The sequence below is a fragment of the Rhyacophila brunnea genome, unplaced genomic scaffold (assembly GCF_057557595.1).
Source record: "Rhyacophila brunnea isolate RB1 unplaced genomic scaffold, BYU_Rbru_1.0 scaffold_14, whole genome shotgun sequence".
NCBI lineage: Eukaryota > Metazoa > Arthropoda > Insecta > Trichoptera > Rhyacophilidae > Rhyacophila > Rhyacophila brunnea.
This window is the reverse complement of record NW_028232796.1, coordinates 36,780,184-36,806,222: the sequence shown is the minus strand read 5'-3', so window position 1 is coordinate 36,806,222 and position 26,039 is coordinate 36,780,184. Positions and strand designations below refer to the sequence as shown.

General features: G+C 32.7%; 1 protein-coding gene and 1 long non-coding RNA gene across 3 annotated transcripts in view; one reads left to right on the top strand and one right to left on the bottom strand.

Moving 5' to 3' along the window:
* The window catches only part of bs (serum response factor blistered), a 273,007-nt gene that overhangs the window by 131,295 nt on the left and 115,673 nt on the right, over window positions 1-26,039 (bottom strand). The gene's annotated exons all lie outside the window — the stretch shown is intronic.
* Window positions 1-26,039, top strand: part of LOC147075931 (uncharacterized) — a 67,084-nt gene that overhangs the window by 1,716 nt on the left and 39,329 nt on the right. Inside the window, exons 2-3 of the long non-coding RNA XR_015069984.1 lie at window positions 1,992-2,064; window positions 4,146-4,231. This is a non-coding gene — a long non-coding RNA (uncharacterized LOC147075931). The remainder of the gene's footprint in view (window positions 1-1,991; window positions 2,065-4,145; window positions 4,232-26,039) is intronic.

The following is a 26,039-nucleotide window of genomic DNA, read 5'->3' as shown; positions in this document are numbered from 1 at the left end:
GCAGTTATCATGACAGAGCATTAATCGCAAGGGTTGAAATCTTGATTCTCTCAATAACCATGGGGCATTATTATGATATTTATCTAATGGGATTTTTAATAAGGAAATTGAATGGTTGCCCGAAATACATTCGTTATGTACTCAAAAATCATGGCTCACCGGCAATGTTCCCTGTAAGGTGTGCGCGTGTGCGCGCGCACAACTACCAAAATGTGTCCGCACACATGTTTCATCCCCCGCACAGTCCTCACAAAAATATTGTAAAAGAAAGTTTCCTTTGCTAGATTTTAGTTTTGCACGAATGCACGAAACCAACACATGCAAAATTCTTATGCCAGCGCTCCATTGGCGAGCCAAAAGTCCAAGGACAATAAATCGTCCGATTTGTCTATGCCCTGCTACTGATCAATGAACGAATAAAAAAGTCGAGCTGTCAAAAGTAAAAAATTGCGATTATCGTAATGTCTTCTGATAACCCTATAATTTTGTGTAATGTATATGTAGACTTGCGTAAAATAATATAGTAGTGAAAACAACACAAGATTTACGTTTTCTTTTATGAATTTCATAAATACAAATAAAAAAATAATTGGTAAATCTCTCATTTTATAATGTGTAAATTAACAAATAAATCAATAAAAATGTTTAAAACAATTACAGAGTTTTTGAGGTCCGAATGATTGCGTATTAATGTCAAATCGAATTTGCATTGCGATCGACGGACGAAGTCTGGCAACGGTCCATTAAAAAGTCCGCAGACCTGGGGTGCTGATTATCGTAATGTCTTCTGATAACCCTATAATTTTGTGTTATGTATATGTAGACTTGCGTAAAATAATATAGTAGTGAAAACAACACAAGATTTACGTTTTCTTTTATGAATTTCATAAATACAAATAAAAAAATAATTGGTAAATCTCTCATTTTATAATGTGTAAATTAACAAATAAATCAATTAAAATGTTTAAAACAATTACAGATTTTTTTGAGGTCCGAATGATTGCGTATTAATGTCAAATCGAATTTGCATTGCGATCGACGGACGAAGTCTGGCAACGGTCCATTAAAAAGTCCGCAGACCTGGGGTGCTCCACGCGAAAAAAAAGTCCGAAGACTGTAAATCGTCTGACTTGCGTGCCAATGGAGCGCTGGCATTAGAGTCATTTTTCGGAAGGCGAAGGTCAAGTGCGACTAACGCGAGCACGCAAGTGAAATTATAGTATTGAACAAAAACAACCCGATATACAAATATATAGATTTAATACAGATATTAAAAAAAACGTTCTGCAAGATTAGTATTTAATATATTTTATCAACGAATACTATTTTCCATAAAATAATTGTAATGATAGTTGTAATTCCTGGGTGAGGTTGTAACAAGGTTTAAATCTCGAGTTTGGAAAAATATGAGATAGGTACCTACCTACCTAAATTTTAACACGTTTAATGTATACCTACTTATGTTATTTTCAATACCTAGTTTGTCACGTAAACGAATCGCGCATTCAATATTAGCATCTAATATTTGAGAACACTATGATGTATGATCTAACCTTCATAAAGGAATAAACCGAATCCGGTGTCGAAACCTCGGTCCATGGCGACTGGATTTCACATTTTTGTAACATACTAATCTCATCTGTGCTTGCAATAATTAAACATTTTTGATCAAACACATTTTGTGGGGAAAATCACTTGCATAACTGCGCATTGGTTTGACCGCTTCGTCCGGCGCCCGTGCCCACGTGGGAGTCGAACGCCAATAAATAAAATAATTAATATTTTTTTAAGTATATTTTCGGCTGAATATTAAATACGCTGCTGTCGTAATTAGACGGATACCCGGCCGATAATCGTATGTAAATTACTATTGTGTGGGCCTCGGATATCTACGTTTCCATCTAGAAAACGATGCAATCTCTGAAATTTACGTATACGCAATAGTGACGTGTAAAATTTAGAATTGATTTTATATTTTCTTTTTTTTCTAGAAACTTCAAGATTTGGTGACAGGCAGATGTGGACGAGGAAGTCGCCAGCCCTGATGATGACAGCAAGCTTAAGGTAATTTTTAATTAAATAAAAAGATATTTAAGCAAGTAGAACTAAACGCCTCAGTTAGATATCGTAGTTAATCATTAAAATCGAAAAGATTAGTACGTAGGTAACTACTCGTTTAGTTGTAAAAACTCTCGCAAGTATAGCAGAGTATGTGTATTAAAATCCCACGTAGTCAAAGATTTTTCTCAAACTTTGCCGAAGCTCTGTGTAAGCTTCAATACAAAATAAGCACTATAATCATTTAAGGCTATACCTCAGTTGAGGCACGGTCTAAAAAGATCGTGGCTAGGCGATGCGCGGATTAGGGGTCGCGGGTGCAAATGACGCATGCCAAACGAAATACAATTTGTCATATAAATCCAACATGCGTCCATTTAATGTTCTGTTTATTGTTTTATTAGTAACAATAATAATATATTCATTGACATGTTTTCTTTTAAAAGTAAATGGGTAACGTTTTTAGTCAGCTATAAACGATTAAAGAATTAATACGCCCGTCGCCATCACGAAACAAATTGACGTGTTCCCAGCTTGACGTTCTCTCTCCGAATGTCAGCGAGTCCAAAATTTCGTCGCGCATATAGTTGAAAATTATTTGCCGTTTCACTGATATATCGTCTTAATATTATTAAAACTAGTGTGACCCTGCTCTTCATTTCTAGAAACCGTCCATTGGGATGGATTTTTGTAAAGGTTTAGATTGATATTTTTAAGTCATTGTATGCGGGATAGAAAAACATAACGGGTAAACGATGGGGATTTTAGGTTATTATTATAATTAGATAATTAATTAGACAGTTAGTTATATGACAGGAATCAGTGCTGTAGGTACATAAATCATACAGAAAGACAATATTTCATCAACTATTAATCAATACATTGACCTTTTACAACATAATAAAAAAAAACATCTTTTGAACAGTCATTGTCCTATCTGTTTCAGATAAGTTCATACACAATGTCTAACAACAAATCATACAAAATATAAATAATATAAATTCCTAATATAATATGAGAATAAGTTAATTTAATACATACATAATTATCATGTAGGTAAATACTGTAAATTTTTCATACTATACAATATGAAGAAGGGCTGGTTTACATATTATTATATATCTTTGATAAAAGCATAGATAACCAAACGTTTTAGGCGAACGTAAAAAATGCGCAAAATAAAACAATTACATTTTAAAAAATTTAACAAGGTAAACTATACATTGGTTTTTCATAATAAAACATATCGTTCTCATTATTAAATTTTAATTTAATTCTCTCGAATAGATGATTTTTGCGCATTGTCGACGCTTGTTTAAAAACTCCAGTTGTCTATACTCCTACCAAAAGGGTAATAGTTAGTTTCCATGGCAACGGGACCGGATAGGTATGTAGGTAACACCAGTGCTGAACATTACTATAATTTGTTAGTATTTACATGGTATTTCATTGTATAACAGTTAAATATTGATACTGAATTAAATTCTCTGAATTTGTTTCCGAGTCAACACCATTTTGGTTTGCTAATAATGTAACAGTCGAATTAGTTATAAAGTCAAAAACAATTTCTAAAATCTATTCAGAGTAGGTAAGCATCTACTTAATTTAATGTCAACATTTAAAAATTACTGTCATTATTTTACGGGAATACACCATGCATGCAAATAAAACGAAATATTATATAGACATACATAATATCATTAGAACCGTTTTTGTCTGTCTAAACTTTTACATCATAGTATTTTCCAACCCCATTTACCTTTTCTTTAATCTTTTTAATTTTAATTCCAAACTACAGTTCACTACATGTAAAATAAAAAAAATAAAATAAATTCAAAGAGCTTTAAAGTTACCCTTCTTCCGCAATTTTTTGCAAAAAATTGTGAACTTGGAACGCGGTTGAGAATCACTGGATTAAGCAGACAAATTACTTTTAATTGAAACCAGTACTTATACTACTTATGATATTGTTACTAAGTATATTATGTTTTATTATAAATCATAAACAATTGTTATAAAAAAAAACATCAAGTTTTTTGGATCAATAGGTATATAGTATAATATTTTTTGTATATATCATTGAGCAGGTCCTGATCTTCTTGGCGCTGATGAAAAATGAAGCAGGAGTTGGCAGTTGACTGATGAATACCGGAGTATCTTCTCACAGAATCAGGTAAGAAAATCCTCTTCTTTTACGTATACATTTCCCACGTTCCATTTCCAAGAAATGTTGTGTTGTAAAAATGTATACAATGCAACAAGAAGTATCAGTTTAAAATATGTACATATCATTTGTTAAGTTATAAAGGCGAGAATATTATTGTATTTGAAAACCAAAGTTTTTGCTCGATTTTCCGCACGCAGCGTGTGTACGCATAGTAAAATGTAATTAATTACAAATACACATAATTACTTTGATATTGTATCGTTAGGTTCCCTCTATTTCTCACATGTGAAATCACAGAATATGTTACAAGGTTGAAAAACACCCAACTACTAAAAGGGAAAAGAAAGATAATACGTAGAAAAGGGACGAAAATCACCCTTGATATTCAGGTAGTGGAGGTGAATTGCAGTAGCGGGTAAAGTTAACATTATAATATGGTAGTAAGGAGTTGTAGATATTTCATGGAGACAACCACAAGACGCTTGTGGTTTGTCGACTTTTTTCCCGATAAATCGACATTATTACGAAATTACCTCTTCTTGCCATTTTTCCCCCTTTTTTTAAATTCAGATGAAAAAAATACTGGAGAATTTTATAAATTACACAATAATTCGACAGCCTAGTCTAGTGACAATTTCTGGATTTCTCGAGATTCGAAATTGGCATTTTCTGATTATTTCTCAAGATTTCCCGATTACAACCTCTAGTTGGGCTGTGGTGCTAAAATCGTTAGGGCTGTATCAAGAAGAGGTTGCTACGCCAAGTTATGGATTAGGGAAGCGCTAAAGATGTTCAATAATAAATAATAAATGAATTTGAAAACGATTCGATATGCATTTAAAAATATTGATCACACCGCGGGGGTTGGATGTTGTTAACACATCGACTCAAAACAACTAGATACCTTCTGTCAAATTATTAACATCAAAAGAGTAGATATTTATCGATCGACAAGGTGTCTTTATGAGCACCGCGAAAAATAACAAAACTCATTCGTTGCAGTATTATTTATGAATGCAAAAAAGGAACAATCCAGTAGTTAAATTTAATGCGGTTAATTCAGTGTTAACTCGAATTATATAAATGTGACACACCAATCTGTATAATCAAACATTATTTGCGGAGAACCAAAGGTCTGGTCGCCAACCCATACAGATGTAGCATGACCTGGTAATGTCGAGGGACAAAGATTTTTTGATTGATTATTATTTTCCAGTGATTACGAATTTGACACTTTGGCATGCTGGTCAAACGACACCATCTTGGCAAAATGGCGACCAAAAACAGCTTTTTGATAATACCGTTTACCCTACAGAAATTTTATTCTGACATGAAATAAAGATCGTTAAATTCTACACAAAAACGGTACCTTACATATTTTAGTAAAGTTAAATGTGTTTAAAATAATTTGAGAAATTAATGTTAGCATTTAGCTATCTTTTTAATTTTCAACTTAAACAATCGTATTTATTTCTTTGTATTATCATCAGTCTGTTTCAACACACTTCTAGATAAAAACCTCCTCAAGTTTAATCTATTCTACTCAGTTAATTGTTATTCGCTGCCAAGTAATACCACCGAACATTAATATTTCATAAATCCAGCGTATATTTTAGTCGTCTTAAACTTAAACCCTCGGGTTCCCACTGGGACTGGATCATCGAATTTGTTCAATGACTATCCTGTCTACGAGCTCATCTTCATTTAATAGAATTGGTATAATTCGTTAGTTACGTCGTATATTATCTGAACAACCTCTTCTAAATATAAAAATGCCGTACTGATAATTAACCAACCGAACGATTAACATAAGGTTCAATAAAAGCCAACGATGTTAGTTTAGTCGTTTCGGTCACACCTTTGTATGTATAGTGAATTTAACATCACTTGCTCAACGGACTGAGAATAAGTTATTTGACCGGAGGTTTTGTATTGTTAAAACCGTGTTTTATTTTATTACTTCGCGAGGCTGTCGGATTTAAATGATTTTGACCGGGAAATAGACAACTAAAACCATGTCAAAGGTTATAGAACAGACAGTAACGGCAGGTCGTGCACTATCAATGGGCAGCAAAATTCTTTAAGGATTTTAACTATCAATAATTTTTAGTGGAACAACATTGCATTGACTAAAATAGAAAACAAAATGTATATAGGACTTATTCAACATTAATGATAATGAGGACCGGTTTCGTATGTGTCAATAGGTACTACATATTGCAGTGGCGAAGGGTGCCTGTTAAAGGGTAGACATGTTGTGGTAGACAACTGAAAAAAGTCCTAGGACAACCATATTTACAGAACTTGAATTTTATTCTTCTTCAGTATAAAGTATTATAATATCAAATTTCTATGAGTAATAGATATTACACGAAAAACACCTAATGCATAACGGCAATTCGAATACGGGCTAAAAAAATATACTGCCATGATAGTTGGACGTTTTGACCGCTAGACCATTCAACATCGAGAAGCACCGGAGGTCCCGTTAGGCTTAAATACCTATAGCAGCAGGTCATGTGATAGTATGACAATGATTTTGACACTGTGTATATGTTTTTGCAATACGCGTGTACGTGTTGTATGCGTGAAATGTTCAAAATTTCCTGCAGCCTTTTTTATTGTATTAATCAATTATTGGTATAGTTTACGTATCAGTATAATGTACCTACATACGTGTAGGTCTGGTTATGCAAGCGGGCAATCAATTTATAATATGTGTATAATATATATGTACTTAAGTATATATTTATAAAAATTACATTGCTGTTAGAACCGGAGGCCCCGTTAGGCTTAAATACCTACTACCTTAGGACATATGATACACACTAAATTTGATACTGTGTGTGTTTTTTTACAATACGTATCTAATCGTTTGTAAATGTTGTATGCGTGAACTGCTTGAAATTTCTTGCAGTTTTTTATTGCATTAGTCAATTATTGGCATAGCTTACGAATTAGTACCATGTACGTGTCGGTCTGGTTATGCAAGCGGGCAATTAATGTATAATATATATATATCTATATATTTATAAAAAAATTACATTGCTGTAAGAACCAGAGGGCTCGTTAGGCTTAAATATCTACAACCTCAGGTCACGTGATGGTATGGCATTTGACACTATTTGTGTGTTTTTTTACAATACGTATTTGTAATTTTAGGTATGTAAATGTTGTATGCGTGAAATGTTCGAAAATTCTTGCAGCATTTCTTTATAGTAATAGTCAATTATTGACATAGCCTACGTATTAGTTTCAATGTACGTGTCGGTCTGCTTATGCAAGCGATCAATCAATTTATAATACATATTATTATCTACACACAGATTTCTTTGGCAAATTTTATAGTTTTTGTAGAATACAAAATAATGAAGTTATTATTTAAATACGTTAATACGAAAATAAAAAACATTTTCCTTAATAAGGTAGGCTTTAAAGTTTAAATAATAGCCAAATATGAAATCTTCGCCACCGGCAGGTAACTCTCAACTCTCATTACGTCCTACTGTATATTTTTGCGAAACGTGAGTCCCTTTAGGTACCTACAGTCAATTAGTTCGCTGGTCTTCCTCACGGAAGGTGCGTGGGAGGACGCCCGGAGCTGTAGGGCGACCGACGAGTCGCACGCGGTACCTCGAACCTGATACCCACGCGTAAACACGCGTACCTACATCATACGCCTTCGCTAAACGGATATTGGAGATCATGCCATTCGAAGATTCCGGTCACAATCACACATTTACTATGTGGACGAAACGCAAGTTATCTAAATCCGGAAAAACCGACAGTAATATATATGAAAAAATATATTTTCCGGATTAAATGTTAATTATTAAGGGGGTACGTGCGCCGCGTAGGTCAAAATAGAGATTTTATGGTATTTTTAAAGTGTGATTCCTGGACATTCCTTAAACGTTGTAGATAATATATTTATATAATTTTGAAGCCTTATTATCCTTTATATTTATTTTAAACATTTGATGACTGCATAAAGTATTTTTATTACATAAAATAAATAGTATTCTTTTAAACCTCTCGATCTAATGTTTTAGAATATTGTCATATTTCAGTACATCAATGTGCAGTGGTGTTAAGATTTTTTATATTTATTAATTTTTAAACGCATTTATAAAACCATTAGTAAAATTTGTGTCAACATTATTATAGTGAAATATTTACGATAAAAAATTATATTGATAATCTCTGTGATCCCAAATTTGACAAGAATTGGGCATTTTATTATTCAAAAAATGGGCAAGATTAACACATTTGGAGATAATTCTAAAGATACTAATTATAAGCTATGTCTGACCATTCATTCAAGTGTGATAAACATCCGACGAATAATGATTGTTTTATAATAATTATTAAACTAAGAATAAGGTAGTATTTTTTTGAAATACGGCATTTATTGTCATTTCCCAGTGGTTAAGCTACAGCATTCGGCCATAGCGATAAATTGACAAACTATAACTGAAGTAGGGAGTAAGATCATGTTAACGCGCGTGTTTGAACATTTACCGTTTAAAAAAAATGTTTTTTTTTCGGTGATTTTTGTAGTGTTTTTAAACGTCTTCACAACCGTATTCCGTGACGTAACGAATATTAGTCGTCTTTCAAAGCTGCGCCGGGACTATCCCAAAAGCAACAAAGCTATGACTTTTATTGAGTTGCTGTATTCCTGTTTAATCAAATTATGACAAAGCTCAATGAGAAGAAGCTTTCGCGGATAGGTACCCCATAAGCGGCAATTATTTTTTGAAAACTAAGAAACTGAACCTCGTGATTTAGCCAAATTGAAAAGCGTTTCCTTTGTCATAGTTATTTATCATACTGACCAGTGACACATTAAAATTAAATAATTGACCATTACTCATGAATGAGCATTATACAACTAATTGCTGCATTTATAAGTTACCAATTATGAATATAAATTCAACAGCCGACTCAGACAGGGTTTGCAATCTCAGATTCCCGCGTGGTCGATTAATTCCGATATCCAGTATTTCCCATTACAGTATGGGAATACTTTTTTTTTCATTGATGACAAAATAGTATTGAAATTCATTCATATCATATACTTTTCAATATTGAGATTAAAGTGATCATAAACTAATTTTTATTCTATGAATAATTCACAAAATTTTAGAATGTAACACTCTTTCCTGAACGTACCTATATATAACAACACAATAACGCAAACTAGAAAGCGCTTCTTAATTGTAAAACCGCTGGTTAATTTCGCCATACTTAAATAAAACACACATAGCTTAGCAATCACGGCACATGGATGCGAATCCCAGGGAGCGCGGGTTCGATTCCCGCTGGTTGTCGAATCTTTTCAAAAAGTTTTTTTTAGTGGTTGTATATTTCAAACAGGTGTTTTCAAATTATGCACTTAAAATGATTATAATATCAAACAGCGTCGATTGGTACATGTTTATTTTTTTAGAAATGGTTGTTTTAATAACGTGGTTTAAATTTGTCTCCCTTAATACATTTTTGTATTTTATCATAATAAAAGTTTGTTGCAAATTATTGTGATATTTTTTATACAGTAGGTACTTAAGGGATTCAGAAACACACCTTTTTTGAATTTTTGCTGATATTTTTTATGGTTGCTTTCCAGATAGTAGGTACCTACGCAATGCTAAAAAACGTGGGCGTTGTCGATTTACTTTTCAACATAGGTATCTTTGACTTTGACCACTTCACTATCCGATATGACAAAATAAACTCTCGATTCTCGGCATCTCAAAATAAACAACAAAAACAAATATTATATAAGTACATAATATATTATATGAACGTATTTAATAATAAAGAAATATATTATTATTTTTTTATCTACATTGGTAGGTACAGGACAAAAAATATCAGTCTTATAATTTTATTATTATCGTAATCAATCTTGGGATAGAAAATACTAATCCCGAAATTCTGTACGGGATTGCAAAGCCCAGCACATAATAAATGTATGTCATGAAATTAATGACATATTATATTATAATGTTGGATAGGTACCTACATAAACAGTAGCTAAACAATGCTATTATACTACATTACGTGAATTCATTTTACGTGCCGGAATGCCAAATTAATGTAGTAACAATAAAATTATAAATGTTGCAACATGCAGTATGATGAATACAGCATACTGGGATGAGACATCGCATTTTCTATTGCGCAAGCTGTAGGTAATGCTTCAATTTTGTTGCAAGTCGCGCTAATTTCGTTAGATTAATTAGAACAAGATGATAGTGAAAATTATACGACCCATGCAGCGTGGGATTTGAGAGAATATCGCAATTTAATTGTGGACCTGTGAAGTGAAGTGTGTCAATCGGAAAATGCAACTAATTAAATGTTGTTCCTTTTTTCGTCAGCCACTCGTTTTATTTTGCGATGAAAAACATTGTAATAAGCCATAACATGATTTTTTTTAAATTTCACTACGTATTCCTTTCTCGCAATATACTATTATTTATCTCTTAACCTATTGAATATTCTATTGCAAGAATAAATAGCACATTCTGGTGTCTTAAATAAATAAACCGTAGGTATCACTAAAAAAAATTATATTATGTAAAACACACGAGGCGGCTCTCGTGGTGCAGTTGGTAAGGCGCTCGCCTTCCACCCGAGAGTTCCTGGGTTCGATTCCCGGTCATGACAAAAACATTTATGTGTTTTTCTCAAAGCCTGGGTGTTTGTGATTGTTCAAAATTACTAACAACCACCTTGTACGAAAAAGCAAGGACATGGTTATTAATAATTCTAAAAAAAAAAAAAAATATATCCGACGTAGGTACCTACCCTTTTTTACATAAAATAATAATTATGAGGGCAGCTGTCATTTAGTTAGGTGAACATAATCACCAATTTTATTTATCCACAGAATATTTTTAAAATAATCTTTTCAAGAACAAAAGAAATGAAAATATAATTAATAGGTATTAAATTCTACAGGTTTAAAAAAAAAGGTTTGTCGATAGCTATTTTGGTTGTAACACCATTATCAAGACAATGATAGTCTTGATAATGGTGTTACAACCGAAATAGCTATCGACAAACCTTTTTTAAAAAACCTGTAGAATTTAATATTAGTAATTATATTTTCATTTCTTTTAAAATGGAATTCTACCAAGTAAATGCTAACTCAATTAATACTTTTCAAGAACGTTTACTTGGTGGTATATAATTAATAGTTTATAATATAATCGATACTTTATATGTGGTGAATACAATATAATCGTCACGTCATGTCTACTCACGAGAAGATCTCGTCTTTTAAGGGTTTAATGGCTTCAAATGAATACGCTCATTTTCATTTTAAATAATCAATATATTTATAGGTAGGCAATTTATAAAAAATAGGTACCTACCTACATAAATGAGCGTTTTTTCGGAGATATATTATTATTAGTAGGTACCTACGTCGTATTTTACAAATATTTTAAAAATATTATAAGTTAAATTGTGAAAAAACTATTTTCCAAAAATTCATAGTAGGTATTCAAGTAGGTATATTTTCTAGAAAATATTAAATATGTAACTTGGGTATTTTTTACCTATATCAACTAAAACTTTGGTGTTGTGACCGAATAATAGCTAAATAAAACTATATTCGATACAAATATTTAAAAAAAAAAAAAAAAACACGTTATGTCAGTAAGTATATATTTTTATTTTGTAAGTACAAAAAATATATTTTTTAATTTAAAAAAACGTGTTAAAACTACTTATAAATTTTTCCAAAATTGTTCTGTGACCTATAAAATATACTTTAATTATAAAACTGTTCATAAAATGGGATGTTAAGGAGATAATTGAAAATGTCCTAGTTTTAAACTAGGACTTTGGAACTAGTACTGCTAGCGGTTTCCACCAAAATATTTTTTCCCATGTTAATCCGAAGCCAACTCGTTTCTTGCCCGGTTCTGGCGGTGCACACTTTGGCAGCCCCTGGTATAGCTTATATAGCACACCCGAGTACTTCTGGCAGTTTACTCGATACTCTTACGATGACTAAGTCGGTTGGGACCGGTGATCCTTTGCTATGCAAACGGGAATCTCGTCTAACACGCCCTCTCCTCACCCCCTTTACATTCCGTGCAGGTAAAAATAATTTTAAAAAGCAAACCGTATCATTTAGTTTTACAACGAATGATGGATGTAAGAATAATCTACGACGTGTTTTCAATTAAGCCATCACGGGTTTTTTCATCCCGTAAAACCATTGGCGTAACATGGGATTATAATAAATTAAAGTTCAGTTTACACTTCGTCAGCTGAGAACTATTCTAACTTACATTTGAAATATTCTGCAGAAGAGTTTTTTGAAACAACCTACTTCAGTAATTTATTATTTATATAAACAAGACGTGTGTGTACCATTTTTTCATCAATAATAATATTAAAATATGATGCGTACCTACATGTATCCATAAAAATAATAAATAATTTCAGTAAATTATTTCAAAGAACACTCTCGTAAAAAATTAAATGTAAGTTAGAAGAGTTCTGCATTCAGCTGACGGACTTGTTTAACGCAATTTTGGCTTATAATTCCTTTTTTTCTCATATTACTTTTATTTTGAGTATAGCATGCTGTACGTGACCAGTAAGTATTTCATGTAGTGCTATAAGAAAGTCAAAGTTCTCGAGTACGACGTGAAATTATTGATTATTCTGAATCTTCATCCACACTTTGATTAACAACGTCCATATTTTCAACAGTACGTTTACGTTTTTGACGGGTTGGATTCTTAACATCACAAAAATTACGATTCGATTCGAATTTTCCAATTAACTTACGAATAGTATGGTAAGCTCTGTATTTTGAGCATAAAATTCACGTAATACACGAAACGTAACTCGAATAGATTAATTATTGTTGTAGGTATCTACTTAATAAATTATAACAATTTATACACGCTGTTACAGCTGTGTATTATTTGCTAAACAACACTGAACACAAATGTCAATTTTGGTGGGAATCAGAAAGAAATGGCTGTTATGACGTTTTAAAATTCTATAGTACTGATATGATAATCCTATATACCCAACAGGGGTGGGCATACATGAGGTCAACGAGAGCCACATTCTGGATTTTCATATATATAAAGAGCCACACCATAGGCACGTTCTCACGTAGTATTAAATACACAAAGTATAAAAATACTTATATAAGAAAATAAAAAAAATGAGAAAGAAAACACAAAATAATGGGAAAAGAAAATACCTGTATTTTTATCAAGATGTGTTGGGAGCCGCACTTAACCGAACGAAGAGCCGCATTTACCCACGTCTGCTATATAACATGTTTTATCAGTTGACAGTATCCCTTATTAAATTATTAAACTTTGTGAAATAAGTAATTGTTTTTCATTTTATTATAAGTAGCTATAGATATATTCGTCACTGTTCTGGCAGAAGACACTAATTCGAAAAAATGACATATTGAGTTAGTACCAAAATGTTCCTTATTTCAAACTTTACCGTCTGGAAACCTTCTTAATAAATAAACAGTATTTATTTTAAAGTCATCCTTTTTACGATTACTTAATAAAACTCACATGATAGACCATTATTTCAAACATTTTAACAACTTCAAAGTCAAATTACTCAAAACTAGTATTCTTCAGTTAGTGTGTTCTGCCAGAACAGAAACAAGCCGAAAGGATACCACAAATAATAGTGTTGGTTAAAATGATAAACTGGAAACCGTACAGGTGTGCATATTTGAAATAGTTCTCCCATTCTCATGTTACCGGAGCACGTCACTCGTAAAATAATCGCAGCCACACCATCACAGATGGATGCAAAGATACCGGACAGATAGTAACCGGCGACTACCTAGTTAATTTCAATATTTTTATATCGTCATGGAAAATAAATGACGGAGATGATGAGTTGATCGATAAGACATGGCAGCCCTGTATAAATAAATAACGACGCAGGGGTTGAGCGAAAGACAACCCATACGCATTCTAATGGTAAATATTAAAAAAATGTAGAAGATAAGCATTAGTTAAGTAAGGCTTAGTCGTCACGTTGGAGGAATAACATGAAGAGTTCACTTTGTGTAAATTGCTCTTCTGTCAAGGGTCTATGACGATTTGGCACCGGACAACTGGACGCCACGGAATTTGAAAATAAATAGACGTTAGGTACTTATAGATACTTAAAAAAAATATTCAGTATTATTATTTATATTCCAATGATTATATTATGATTTAATAGTTGGTGAAAATGTAAATATACAGACGTAAACAATGATTTAATCGTGCATATGTTTAAGTTCCAACGAAAAAAGAGTTTTTTATTTTATATAAAGCCTTAGGCGTGATAATTCTCAATCCGCGATAAAGAATACATTATGTTAAGAGTAAAATGAATTCAAACTACTAGGTAGTAGATAGAAAATGATTAAAATACCTCGTCTACACGTGTCTACGACAGTGCGGCGTCCAATTGTCCGGAGGCCAGTCGTCCCATTCCCTCTGTCAAAGAGTCAAAGATTGAGAAGGGTGCCAGTTCAGGCATTTAACAGTTTAAATAATTGTACTACTGGATTTAAATTTTGTACTATTCCATTTGAGTCGTTTTGCGACCCGGGTTTCGCCTTTCGGCATCTTCAGGCACTGGAAACCCGGGTCGCAAAAAACGACTCAAATGGAATAGTAGGTACAAAACTCAAATCCATTAGAATTTAAATTCAAATTCCATCAAGTACCATCGGGTCGATTGTATTAATAGTTTAAATACTTAATTATTTTATTGTATAAAAACATAACTTTAAAAAACCTCAGGAACATACCTATTAGTACTACGAGTATCATCTTTCATTTTCAAAATGAGTGATTTTCGATTAAAATTTGTGGTAGGATCTCAACCGTGGATAATAATTGATCACTCTTACAATGTTAATTCTTTAAAACATACCTACTGTAGAAGGTAAAATTAAGGGAAAATCTTGTATAATGGGGAAAACGTAACGTATTTTGTATTTTTTTTAAATAAGCTCCATTATATTTCTACTTTCCCTCTTTCTACCGCTAAATTAAAAAAAAAATATTGTTTATCCCTAACTACAGAAAGGGTTCATACAAATAGATTACCGTAAATATTTTAGCTTATTTTATTTATAAATATTCCAATATATTTTTAACATTTTATTTAGTCTACGGTTGCTGCATTACCACAATAGACAGCCCAATTCGTATTATTAGACTTTGTTTATAACGATACAAACCGGCCAATACTCATTATTACCTATTTGTTAGTGTTTATATACACTTCCTTGTACCTATGTAATTTATATTTTTTGTATTTACACATTTCTACTGTTTAATAACATACTATCTACCTCTATACTGATATATATGTTTTATAATTTTTTGTTTCTAAATGTCATGTTGTGAACGTCTTAAACTTATAATTTGTAATGTCCACAAATGTTAAAAATAAATAAATTGAAATTGAAAAAAAATATTAAATATTAAAAAAAAAACAGCGAGCAACAGGTAATATGTTGTTTAATAACCCCATGAATGTATCCATTATTATACGGTAGGTGCAATTGTCTGGGTACGACTCAGGGGTCTTCGTATGTATTATTTTTTAAATACTATCAGTGTGTATATACGAATATAAAATTGGAAGATGAAAGCTTCTGAATTAGTATATTTTATTATATTATTGATCGCGCGACTTCGAGAGGATAGCTGTATAATCAACAGAGCGGCCAGTTGGGTTTATCAAGTCGGCATCGCCTCAACAATCAATCAAACCCGAACTTACAAACCGATGGCGCAAGTCAATAAGAGAAAGAAAGATTATACATATAACTGTGTCAATAACATGTGCTTTAGCTTGACTTATAAAATAAATTGTTTGTTAATAATACTCTACTAACCAGCCCAATCTTAATGCTACCCCACAACTGAAATTCATTTTGTTCGATAATCGCAAAATGATCCGTAATAATGGGACCAACGGAAATAAATGCACTACTTATATATATTTTTTGCCATGCCCTTGCTTTTTCCTATAAGGTGGTTGAGAGGGTCACATGTAAATTGTACGTATTACATTTAAACGTAGCACAGTTCGCCGTGAACTTTCTTATAGGAAAGAGATGAAAAAAATACGCGTTGTTCGTGCAGCATTTTCATAGCCGATTTTGGAAAAAATCAAGAATGAAAACCTAACCTAACCTAACAAATAATCCAGTATATCGGCTATTTTCAAAATTTGTTTGCCGCTGGCTTCCTGTAAAGTGTAAACCAACAAGAACTGTGTTTTGTTTAGACGTGAATTTGATGTCAGTAGGTAGATACTATACGACCCAAAGAGGTTAGACGTTCTTTAATATACGACCATATATTTCCGATACAACATTTCACGATGGACTGTGATACGATGAACTGCATACGTACAAATTTCCGGACACGGGTTGAGAGAGTCATGTACACATTCGCATTTATGATTATACTGAAAATATGCTCGATTAGTTTTTACGTGAAATGTGCCATCAATTAATTATATTCTTTCATTAATGTTTTTAACTTTCTTTATGGTCAGAATAGTGCTCTTGTGTTGTTTTATTGTTTAATATTTCGTAAGATCACCCCGAAGTGCCAGATTGCTACATATTAACTACATTTATTTTATGAGGTAGTTAATTGAAACGGACCTCCCATTCAATCGCCTACGTTAGTCGAGCGGTAACGTGTCGGCTTATAACGTCGTAGGTTCGAAGCCCAGATCAGGCATATTCACATGTCGTTTTCTCAATAAGTGTTTAGACCCAGAGCATCGACCAGTGGCCAACATTAATTTCTCGTAAAGCAAAAATCTGTTACGAAACCTCTTTGTGAGGTGCTCAAGATGCAAGTCGGATTATAGAGCCATTTAAAAATATATCTACTTTTACTTTATACCATGATAATCATAATATATTCATTAATCTTACCTATAAATTAAATTATAATGTTTAATATATTATAACGGGCATATTAACTGTACCTAATGGCGTTAGAAATGCCAATATTTACGTATTAATTATACCTATACAAAAAAAGAACATGAAATTATTTACAAGATCTAGAAAAAATGGATACAAGGCGAAAGAATACATAGGTATATATATTTATAATCATTTCGCTTATTTTTCGTTGGTAATAGACGGTCAGTTATCTGACAGGGTTTAACAACAAATTTATGAATTAGGTACCTAGATAATATTATTAACTTTAAATGATTTGCCTTTATGTAGTTGAACACATGAAAACCTTCCGAAGCACTGATCGATTGAAAAGAATTATTGGCGATCAAAATCGGCATTGTTTCCATAATATAAAATATCAGTGGTGAAGGGTGGAGGTAGGCTGTTAAGATCCGACATATAGTGCGCATTAAACTTTTTTAGTCAAACGTATTTGTTTTTATTGAACTAAGTCTACAATTTACAGATGTTATTAGAAATACAAATTCCACAGGTTATTGATTTGTTTTTTAAATTTCAATAAGCCCTGCCCAACCAAACTATAATAGATAAAAAATGTTGTATGATTTAATGGCATAATTTTAGAGATTTTATAGATAGACGAGTATTTTTTCACTATTATCTGTTATGATTTGGTTTTCGCAGGGTTTAATTGAATTTTAAAAACTAACCAACATAATCTGTAAATTGTAGTTTTAGTTCAATGAAAACAAATACGTATGACTGACAAAGCTTAGTGTGCACTATTTATGGCGGATCTTAACAACCTACCTCCACCCTTCGCTACTGTAAAATATATATACTTATGTCCTTATATAAATAAATCAATAATTATTAAATATATAAAGGCGACTTTGTGCATGTCACATTAGGTAGATCCCTACTTACTTACATGACGAAACTCACTTTTCAAAAATTCAACCTCTGAACGATTTTTGAAAATATACACCAATTGCAAGCCGAGGTTGATATCAATCTTGGCGAACGTACGATTATGTTAGATTTACGAGATCAATATAATTTAGCAGGATGAGACTATGTATGTTATAAAGCACAATATTTTTTTACATTGGCAAACAAACTAATGATAGATAGATCCAGCGCTCGGAATGGAGCGGAACGCCCCGGAGCGCCGTTCCTGTTCGTGGGATTTCCAAGGATGGCGTTCCTGTTCGTTAAAACCTCGAAAATGGCGTACCGGTTCGTAAAATATCCGACGGACAGCGAGTCGTCTAGTAAAATCCTCAAGCGTCATACTTAATATTACGTTCCAGGTTAGATTTAAAATTTACGAAAATGAATTGATAGGTACATAGGTACAAAAACATAAATATTTTTTTTTATTAAAAAATAATTTTACCGGTTTAGAACCACTGAATTTTCTATGACCCGTACATAATGTACTTAAGTTTTTTTGAAATAGTGATAGAGTAAAATGTAAGACAACGTATTTGAGAACTGACCTTTTTCAAGACAATACTGTTTTCAACGAATTTGGCATTGAATGCACTAATAGACAGACCCTTTTGCGTCAATGGTGATAAAACAATAAAATTGTATACAAAGAAATGCACTGGGTAAGATTTATTGCATTGTCGCACGCACGTATGGGACAATAATTATTTTGAAAAAAAAAAGGTTTTTATGATTCTAAGGAAAGGTGGAAGCTATTTTACATTGGAATGTAGATTTACTGTAGTATTGATTTATAAAACGAGAAACTAATTTTTTTCAATTTCATACATATTATTTTAATACAGTTAAGGTTAAGGTACATGCCTAAATATAGTGAGTTAATAACGTAATAGTTATAATGCACACTGGAACTTTTAAATTTTTAAATGAAACACATTAAATACATATATTATCTTTACTGTATAAATGACATAATTAATTTGTTAAATATTGCACAAAAAGAACATAGTAAAAATAGTGTGAATAAAACTACGTGCCCTACCTAAGTATCTACCGAGATAGGTATACTATATCTGTCCTACCGAGGGTTGAAATTCTTGAGCACGTTTATAATCAATACGGCAGTAGTAGGCAATTGTTTTTTGTAATAAAACTTTAAATTTTGTATCGAGGCAACCATAATCGACCGAATTGTCCATTTATCATATTATTATGTTAACGAAATTTACATGGGTTTGACGCGTTCATAGTTTTTGTATTTCATAATGCAATCGGGGTCGTTCATTGGTCGTTTATCAATATTAAGTTGTATGCAGCCAATGATAAGCGTTTTCATCAGAGGAAGCGACAAAATTAGACTCCCAATTAAATTTCCGAAAAACTTGTGCTCTGACATCGTTTAAAAACTCTTCGTAGGTACTTAATAGCTTAAATTGTTCTTTAATAATTTCTTAAGGGGTAAAATATTTCATATTAAATAGTAAATACAGTTATGCTTTTCCCTGTGACCAGAATCTACGTATTCGCTGTTTTACCTACCTACTCAACGTTACGGAATCGCCAGATAATAATTATTTACCGTAATCTATTATAATATTTTACAATGAGTGACAAAAAAAAAATCATTACCTCATATATTTTTATTGTTTTAATTTTATATGGATATTTTTCGGGTTGAATGAACTGTGTCTTTGATGGTTAAATATTTAAATAAATCAATCAGAATCCAATGGGATAAATATATGAAAAATTTCCCTGTATATAACAATTTCTATAACATTGGAAACCTATTAGAATAAATTATCCTACATGTCCACATGATGTAAATATTTTTTTTCTAATAATATGTACCTGCACTTCTGAGGTTGTTTAAAATGATTCATATTTAATAAAGAATGCTACATTTGTAAATCTTGCATATTACATATTTTTTAAATTAATTTATTAAAAACCATGCCCTTGCTTTTTCGTATACGATGGATTTTAATTTGATTAAAAAATAGTTTACCTTAATCAAAATATTTCGAATTTACGAAAAATCAGAGCTTTGAAAAAAGCCGCATGTATTTTGTTTAAGCCGAAGTATCTTCACTCATATTTCTATCCACTCTTAGTTGCATATTTTATTAAAACTGCTAACGAAACCAATGGGAAATTGTGATTAGTTTGTCTATTATTTCATGTATTTTAATAATGTTTCCCACTCCAATTAGATTCATATACGTTTAGTTATTTATATTTGTATAATTATTAAAGTATTTTTAAGAAAACGATTTCGTAAACTAAAATGACTCTATATTTGTGTGTTACCACTAATTGTTATAGCCGATAGCGTATTGGGCGAAGATGATGATGAAAAAAGTACATCATGTAAAACTAAAAGTTATTTTTATGTTACAGATATTATTATATCTAATATCACACATTTTTGGAAAATTGTCGAGCGTTCCTGTTCGTGAAATTTTCCATTTCGAGCACTGGATAGATCATTTAATATATCTTTAGAAATATATTATTCGATAATAGCTACAAACTCTTCCCTACGGTGGCCAAGTAGGTATACCGCCTAAAACTGTGGCTGCAGCCAAAGAACACGTCATATTGTTTGTTTTACATGTATCTATAGTGTTTTTTCCCAAATGGGCTGGACGAATGGCTTATAACGATTCTCAGTAAAAACCTTCACCATTTTTTTAATGGTGCTTAGGTACTGTCCATTCTAGGTCGAAATACATTGTATTGATTAAAATAAACCACAATCAGTAGATATAATATATTACTTATTCCATTTAGTTAAATAATAAACAGAACTCGTTTCGTTCGATTTAAACGTCAACAGATACAAAATATCCAGTATTATAGATATTTATGACGGTTTTAAAACACAATTTCAAAATCATTATAATGGAGTTCTACCACGTAAACGCCGGTTCAACTAATAGTTATTTATTCTAACCAATTTGAATGGCAAAAATGGACAATAATTAAATAAAATCATAAAAAATTCTGTGTAACCTTCACTCTGTGTAGGTCCATATGTCTGGTTGAGAAGCAAAAATTAAATACAAACATTATGCAAATCATGAGTTATGTTAGGTTATGTAGTAGGTACGCATTACGTAGTTAGCTGGCAATATCGCTAAATTTAGTATACAACTTTTAAAAAAAGTAAATTGTTTTTAAATAATCAAACATCATTCATTGTACAGAACGACCGTATATATTATATTTATAACAACCTTTTAAATAAGGAACAAAGTGTTCCATTTTCAAAATATTGTGCGATGTAATTTAATTCGTTGCGCGTTGATGTCCCCTGGCCGCGCCAGCTAGACACAAACAAACAATCACGACGGCCGCGTCACAGCTACGCGGCATATGCTACGAAAACTGCCCCCAAGATGGCGACAGGAAAGCGATTTTCCCGCGGTTTACTCGCACTTCCGGCTGCGCGACGAAACGGCACCGTTTCCGGCGGGCTGCGCGCGCACCCGCCAAAGCGCCACGTCACAAGCGACAAAATCGCCCACAGCTGGGCCAATTTTGTATTGAAGCGCGATGTACTTTCTTTAAACTGAATGGCATCATCTGTATGCTTTGTGTATTGACTCTTTTGTCTGGTGTCGAGAACCATTGATATATAGAGCTATTTATTTAATGATGTTGTTACTTTGTGTCGATAAGATCACTTATATCAAATCAATATAATATGATTTATAAACCACTAGACCATTTCAATAAGATTTATTAATCATAAAGCCGGTGCCATTATTTTATAAAATGAGTATGTATCTACCAATTACGTAACGAATCTCGTAGTACATATTCTATAGGTCTAGGCCCTAGGGTCTAGACTCTAGGTATATGTTTTAGCGACCAGGGTTTCACAAGGATAAACTTACAATTCCTGACAAATTCTTCAGTACCTACCTATAATGTATTTATTACGACAGATCGTTTATTTAATTTGGTATATAAACCACATCAAACCGTAATATAAGTAGCTGCATATGTATGGAAATATAAACAGAGCTTGAAGATGCCGAAAGCGGTACCCGGGTCACTAAAACAGATTCTATTATAAATCAATTTCCATCAAGTACCCTATGGCGATAGTACGTACTTATTCATTTTCTAAATTATAATTAAACAGGAATTTTAAAGTTTCATTCTAAATTATATTCGTTTATGATTATCCCAAAATCTCGACTCAAATGACATTTTATGCATACAAACAATATGTGACATTAAAAAATGCACACGAAAATTAAATGAATTTTTCAGTAGGTAGTACTATTAATTATGATTTTAATTTAAGATTTAATTATTATTTCAATATTGTTCAATAAATAATATACCATATTTAAGAATGCAACATTCTTTATTAAACACAACATGCATCCCATTTACCGTGCGTCCCTTTTCATGGGACTGACGGGCAAGCGCAGAACCACATTTCCCTGCATGATATCCTAATGTCCAAGCCATCTATGCATTTAACACTAAACCTGCGACTTCATGCTAGTAATACCTAGATTCTAGTGGCTGTCATGTGTGATATCATTGTTAGTATGATTTCTTCTAACACTATAACAAGCCATGAGGCTCAATGACAGAAGTGTAATAATTAGTAATAAAAGTGAAACAATCACAAACACCTAGGTTTTAGGCTTTCAGAAAATTACATTAATATAGTGTGATCTCACGGGGAATCGAACCCGCCGGATTAAAGCCAGTGTCTTACGGACTACGATGTCAAAACCCATTCGACAGCATGTACCTAATCCTCACCCGAGGCGCGACGAGATCGGTCGATCAGGTCCGATCGATCGGGGAACAAATACAATTTTCGAAAGCGTCCGATGCCAACTCAGGTAATAAATTTCCTTGTGTGAAAATGACCGAACACTTCGCGCGGCATCTGGTGTGATCGCGCCGTTTAGCATTTGGCGGGGGATTAGCAATTCAAATCTCCACTTGGCCATTAGCCGATTGTCTAGAAAGTTTGCGAGCCAAGATTGCATGTAAATGTATTAACCTTTTGATGTTAGTGTAAGATAGGATCATTAAGAATTGGTTTTCTGAATTTGCGTTCATTTATTGCATTCAACTTAAACATTTATATTTACAAACATCATCAACACCGTGTCAATGTCAATAATCACTGTATCTACGCTATTTAGCCGTTTATTGGTTGATTAGCGGATAGCGCTAATCTAAACCATTGAAACTAGTGGCATACACATACGCATAGCACATAATGCATTATTAAATCAAGACGTTCACAACATGACATTTAGAATAAAAAGTACAAGTAAATCAACTAGAGAAAAACAAGGTAGCGAAAAAAAAGGAAGCAAAAAATAATTTTATAGAAAATAAATAAAATTTAAAAAAAAAAACACAAATTTAACAATAAAATATAATTTTGAAAACAGAATACTAATGCATCCATAGTCTAAGAATGCATCGCAAAAAATGTCTATATCTCTAGGGAGTGCATTGACCAGAAGCACAGATTTCGCTATTGGTGCCTGGTGAGCCTGGCATGAGGAAACAGCTTTCACCCAAAATAGGTCTCATGTAATTGACGGGTGCATAAAAATTCAAATTTGCCAGAATATCGGGATTGGAAACTATACCACGTGAGAGCAGAAATCTGTGTCATGTTTGTAACCAGACATTAAATAATTACTTACTCTTAAATACCGTTCACCTGTTTCCGAAAAATGAATATTATTTTGAGTGGGTATCGATTATATAACTACGCAAATACGAAAGACTATCAGTATTAAATACGTCGTTGTTATCATCATTATTTACATCTACTTTCATTAATTCGGTATACGAATTTCTTGCCATGTCAATAATAAATATACACACGACATAGAAGGTATACTTTATCATCATGTGTGCGTTTACAATTAAACAGTGTGATAAAGTAAGTGACCATTAAAGTATTTATAATTCCTATTTACCGTTCATTTATTACTTAGTATTCAATTTATATTATACCGTTTTTACATTTTTACTAATGTATGTCAATTATTGCTCACGGTAGCCGAGCGGCTTAAGCGTCGGTCTATAACGTAGTGGGTCCCAGGTTCGAATCCTGGGTCTGTCAAAATACACATATTGTATTTCAATTTCATTTTCAATTCAATGGACCTAATAAGTTGAGAAGTGGATAACATCCATTTCTCGTAAAAATAAAATCTGTTAATATAACATCCACTCTAAGGATCAAACATGGTGAAGTTTTAGTATGTCAATTGAAATGTTCATTGTATGGCAAGGAAACATTATTACGTAACGCGATGATAGGTCATTAATTATTTTTTTTGCATGTCATTCTATTTTGATATATGCATGTTATTTTGACATTGACTCGATTTTAACTTAACTCGCGATTCTACGTATCTATGTAGCAGTTACCAAAGACTGAGGTCGCCATGCAGTCAAATGTGCTGTGACTGAATTTACATGACTTTAAGTTAAGAGTAGGTACCCTGAGAGATGAGCATGTAGAAGCAATATTAAAAATTGTAGTAAGTAACAAAAGCTAATAGAAAACTGTAGAACATTATTCGAACGATATTCATGTTGGCACTGTTGGCAGTATGACGCCGCAAATTTTCTAAATGCAACAAAATTTGCCTTTGTGGCGACCAGGTCGGACGGTCCGATGGGCTGGTTGAACCGACTTGAGCAGTTTTTCCTTTTCCGTAGATATTTTAGGACATTCAACATACAGTAAACAAAATCGACTCGTGAGAACGCAACATATGGCCTGCACAGCATCTCCCGGGGTGTAAGTCCCGTGAATTTTAACATTCGCGCTGGAGTTTAGTAATGGGTGGCCAATATTAAACGGCGTTTTCACTGCTAAACGTGGGATTTTTTTTTTAATAAATCGTTCATAATGATAATAAACAAGACCGGTTAACGAGTATCCAATTACAGTCGTGTGAATGACGCCGCCACGTTTGATGGATATCCGTAATCCGAGATGTGATTTTGTTAGATTTACGAGCTGTCGCATAAATATAAGGCCGGTCTCTTGTGGATAAGGTGTAATCAAATCATCATCTTGGACTTTTTGGTGGCGGGGCGTGGCTTCGGGCCGTTACTCTCATCCGCTAATGGACCCATATGAATAAAAAGTTTTTCGTCAAAATGCGGCGACCACTATGTCGTCCGACAACGGAACTAGCATGACGATCATACACTACGAGACACGATGTTTGATTGACGATACTCGAGCAAAGGAATAATTCGGTAGTCAGGTGGCAGAAGGGTCCATCTGTCAATTTCAAGAATGTTGTGGAGATCAAAAGTAAGACTTCGATTTAGTCTAGCAAACAAAATATTTGAGTGATATACTCGTACATATTTGACCTGTTGTGTTTGTTTAGTTTGAGAAAAAAAAGCAAATTCGGTTTTACTGAGATATTCGATAATATTAGGCATATGGACATTTTGCCATCAAATGTTTTTGCAATTGTTTCAAATGTCTCATTTAGTCTTGTTCCGATTGGTACTGAAAATATTAATTTTATTGTAGTATTGATTAATTTAAGAAAACGCAATTTTTTTAATACTTATTCCACTTTTAATAAATAAATCTGGACCGGTTTCGTCCGCCTAAGAGGAACATCTGAAAAATCGATGTCCCTCTGAGGATTTAGAAACTAGTTATTCCCGTATTTGTTACATTCGATAGCGAGTTATCAAATGGGCAACATTTTCGAAAGATGGCCTAAGACCTACACATACTTAAATCACCACTGGGTTATACTCTTGAGATCGCCTATCATGGGTTAATTTAGCTTGTTTTTTTGATTAGCTCTACAATCATAATATGAGGATAACAGATTTAATTTAACT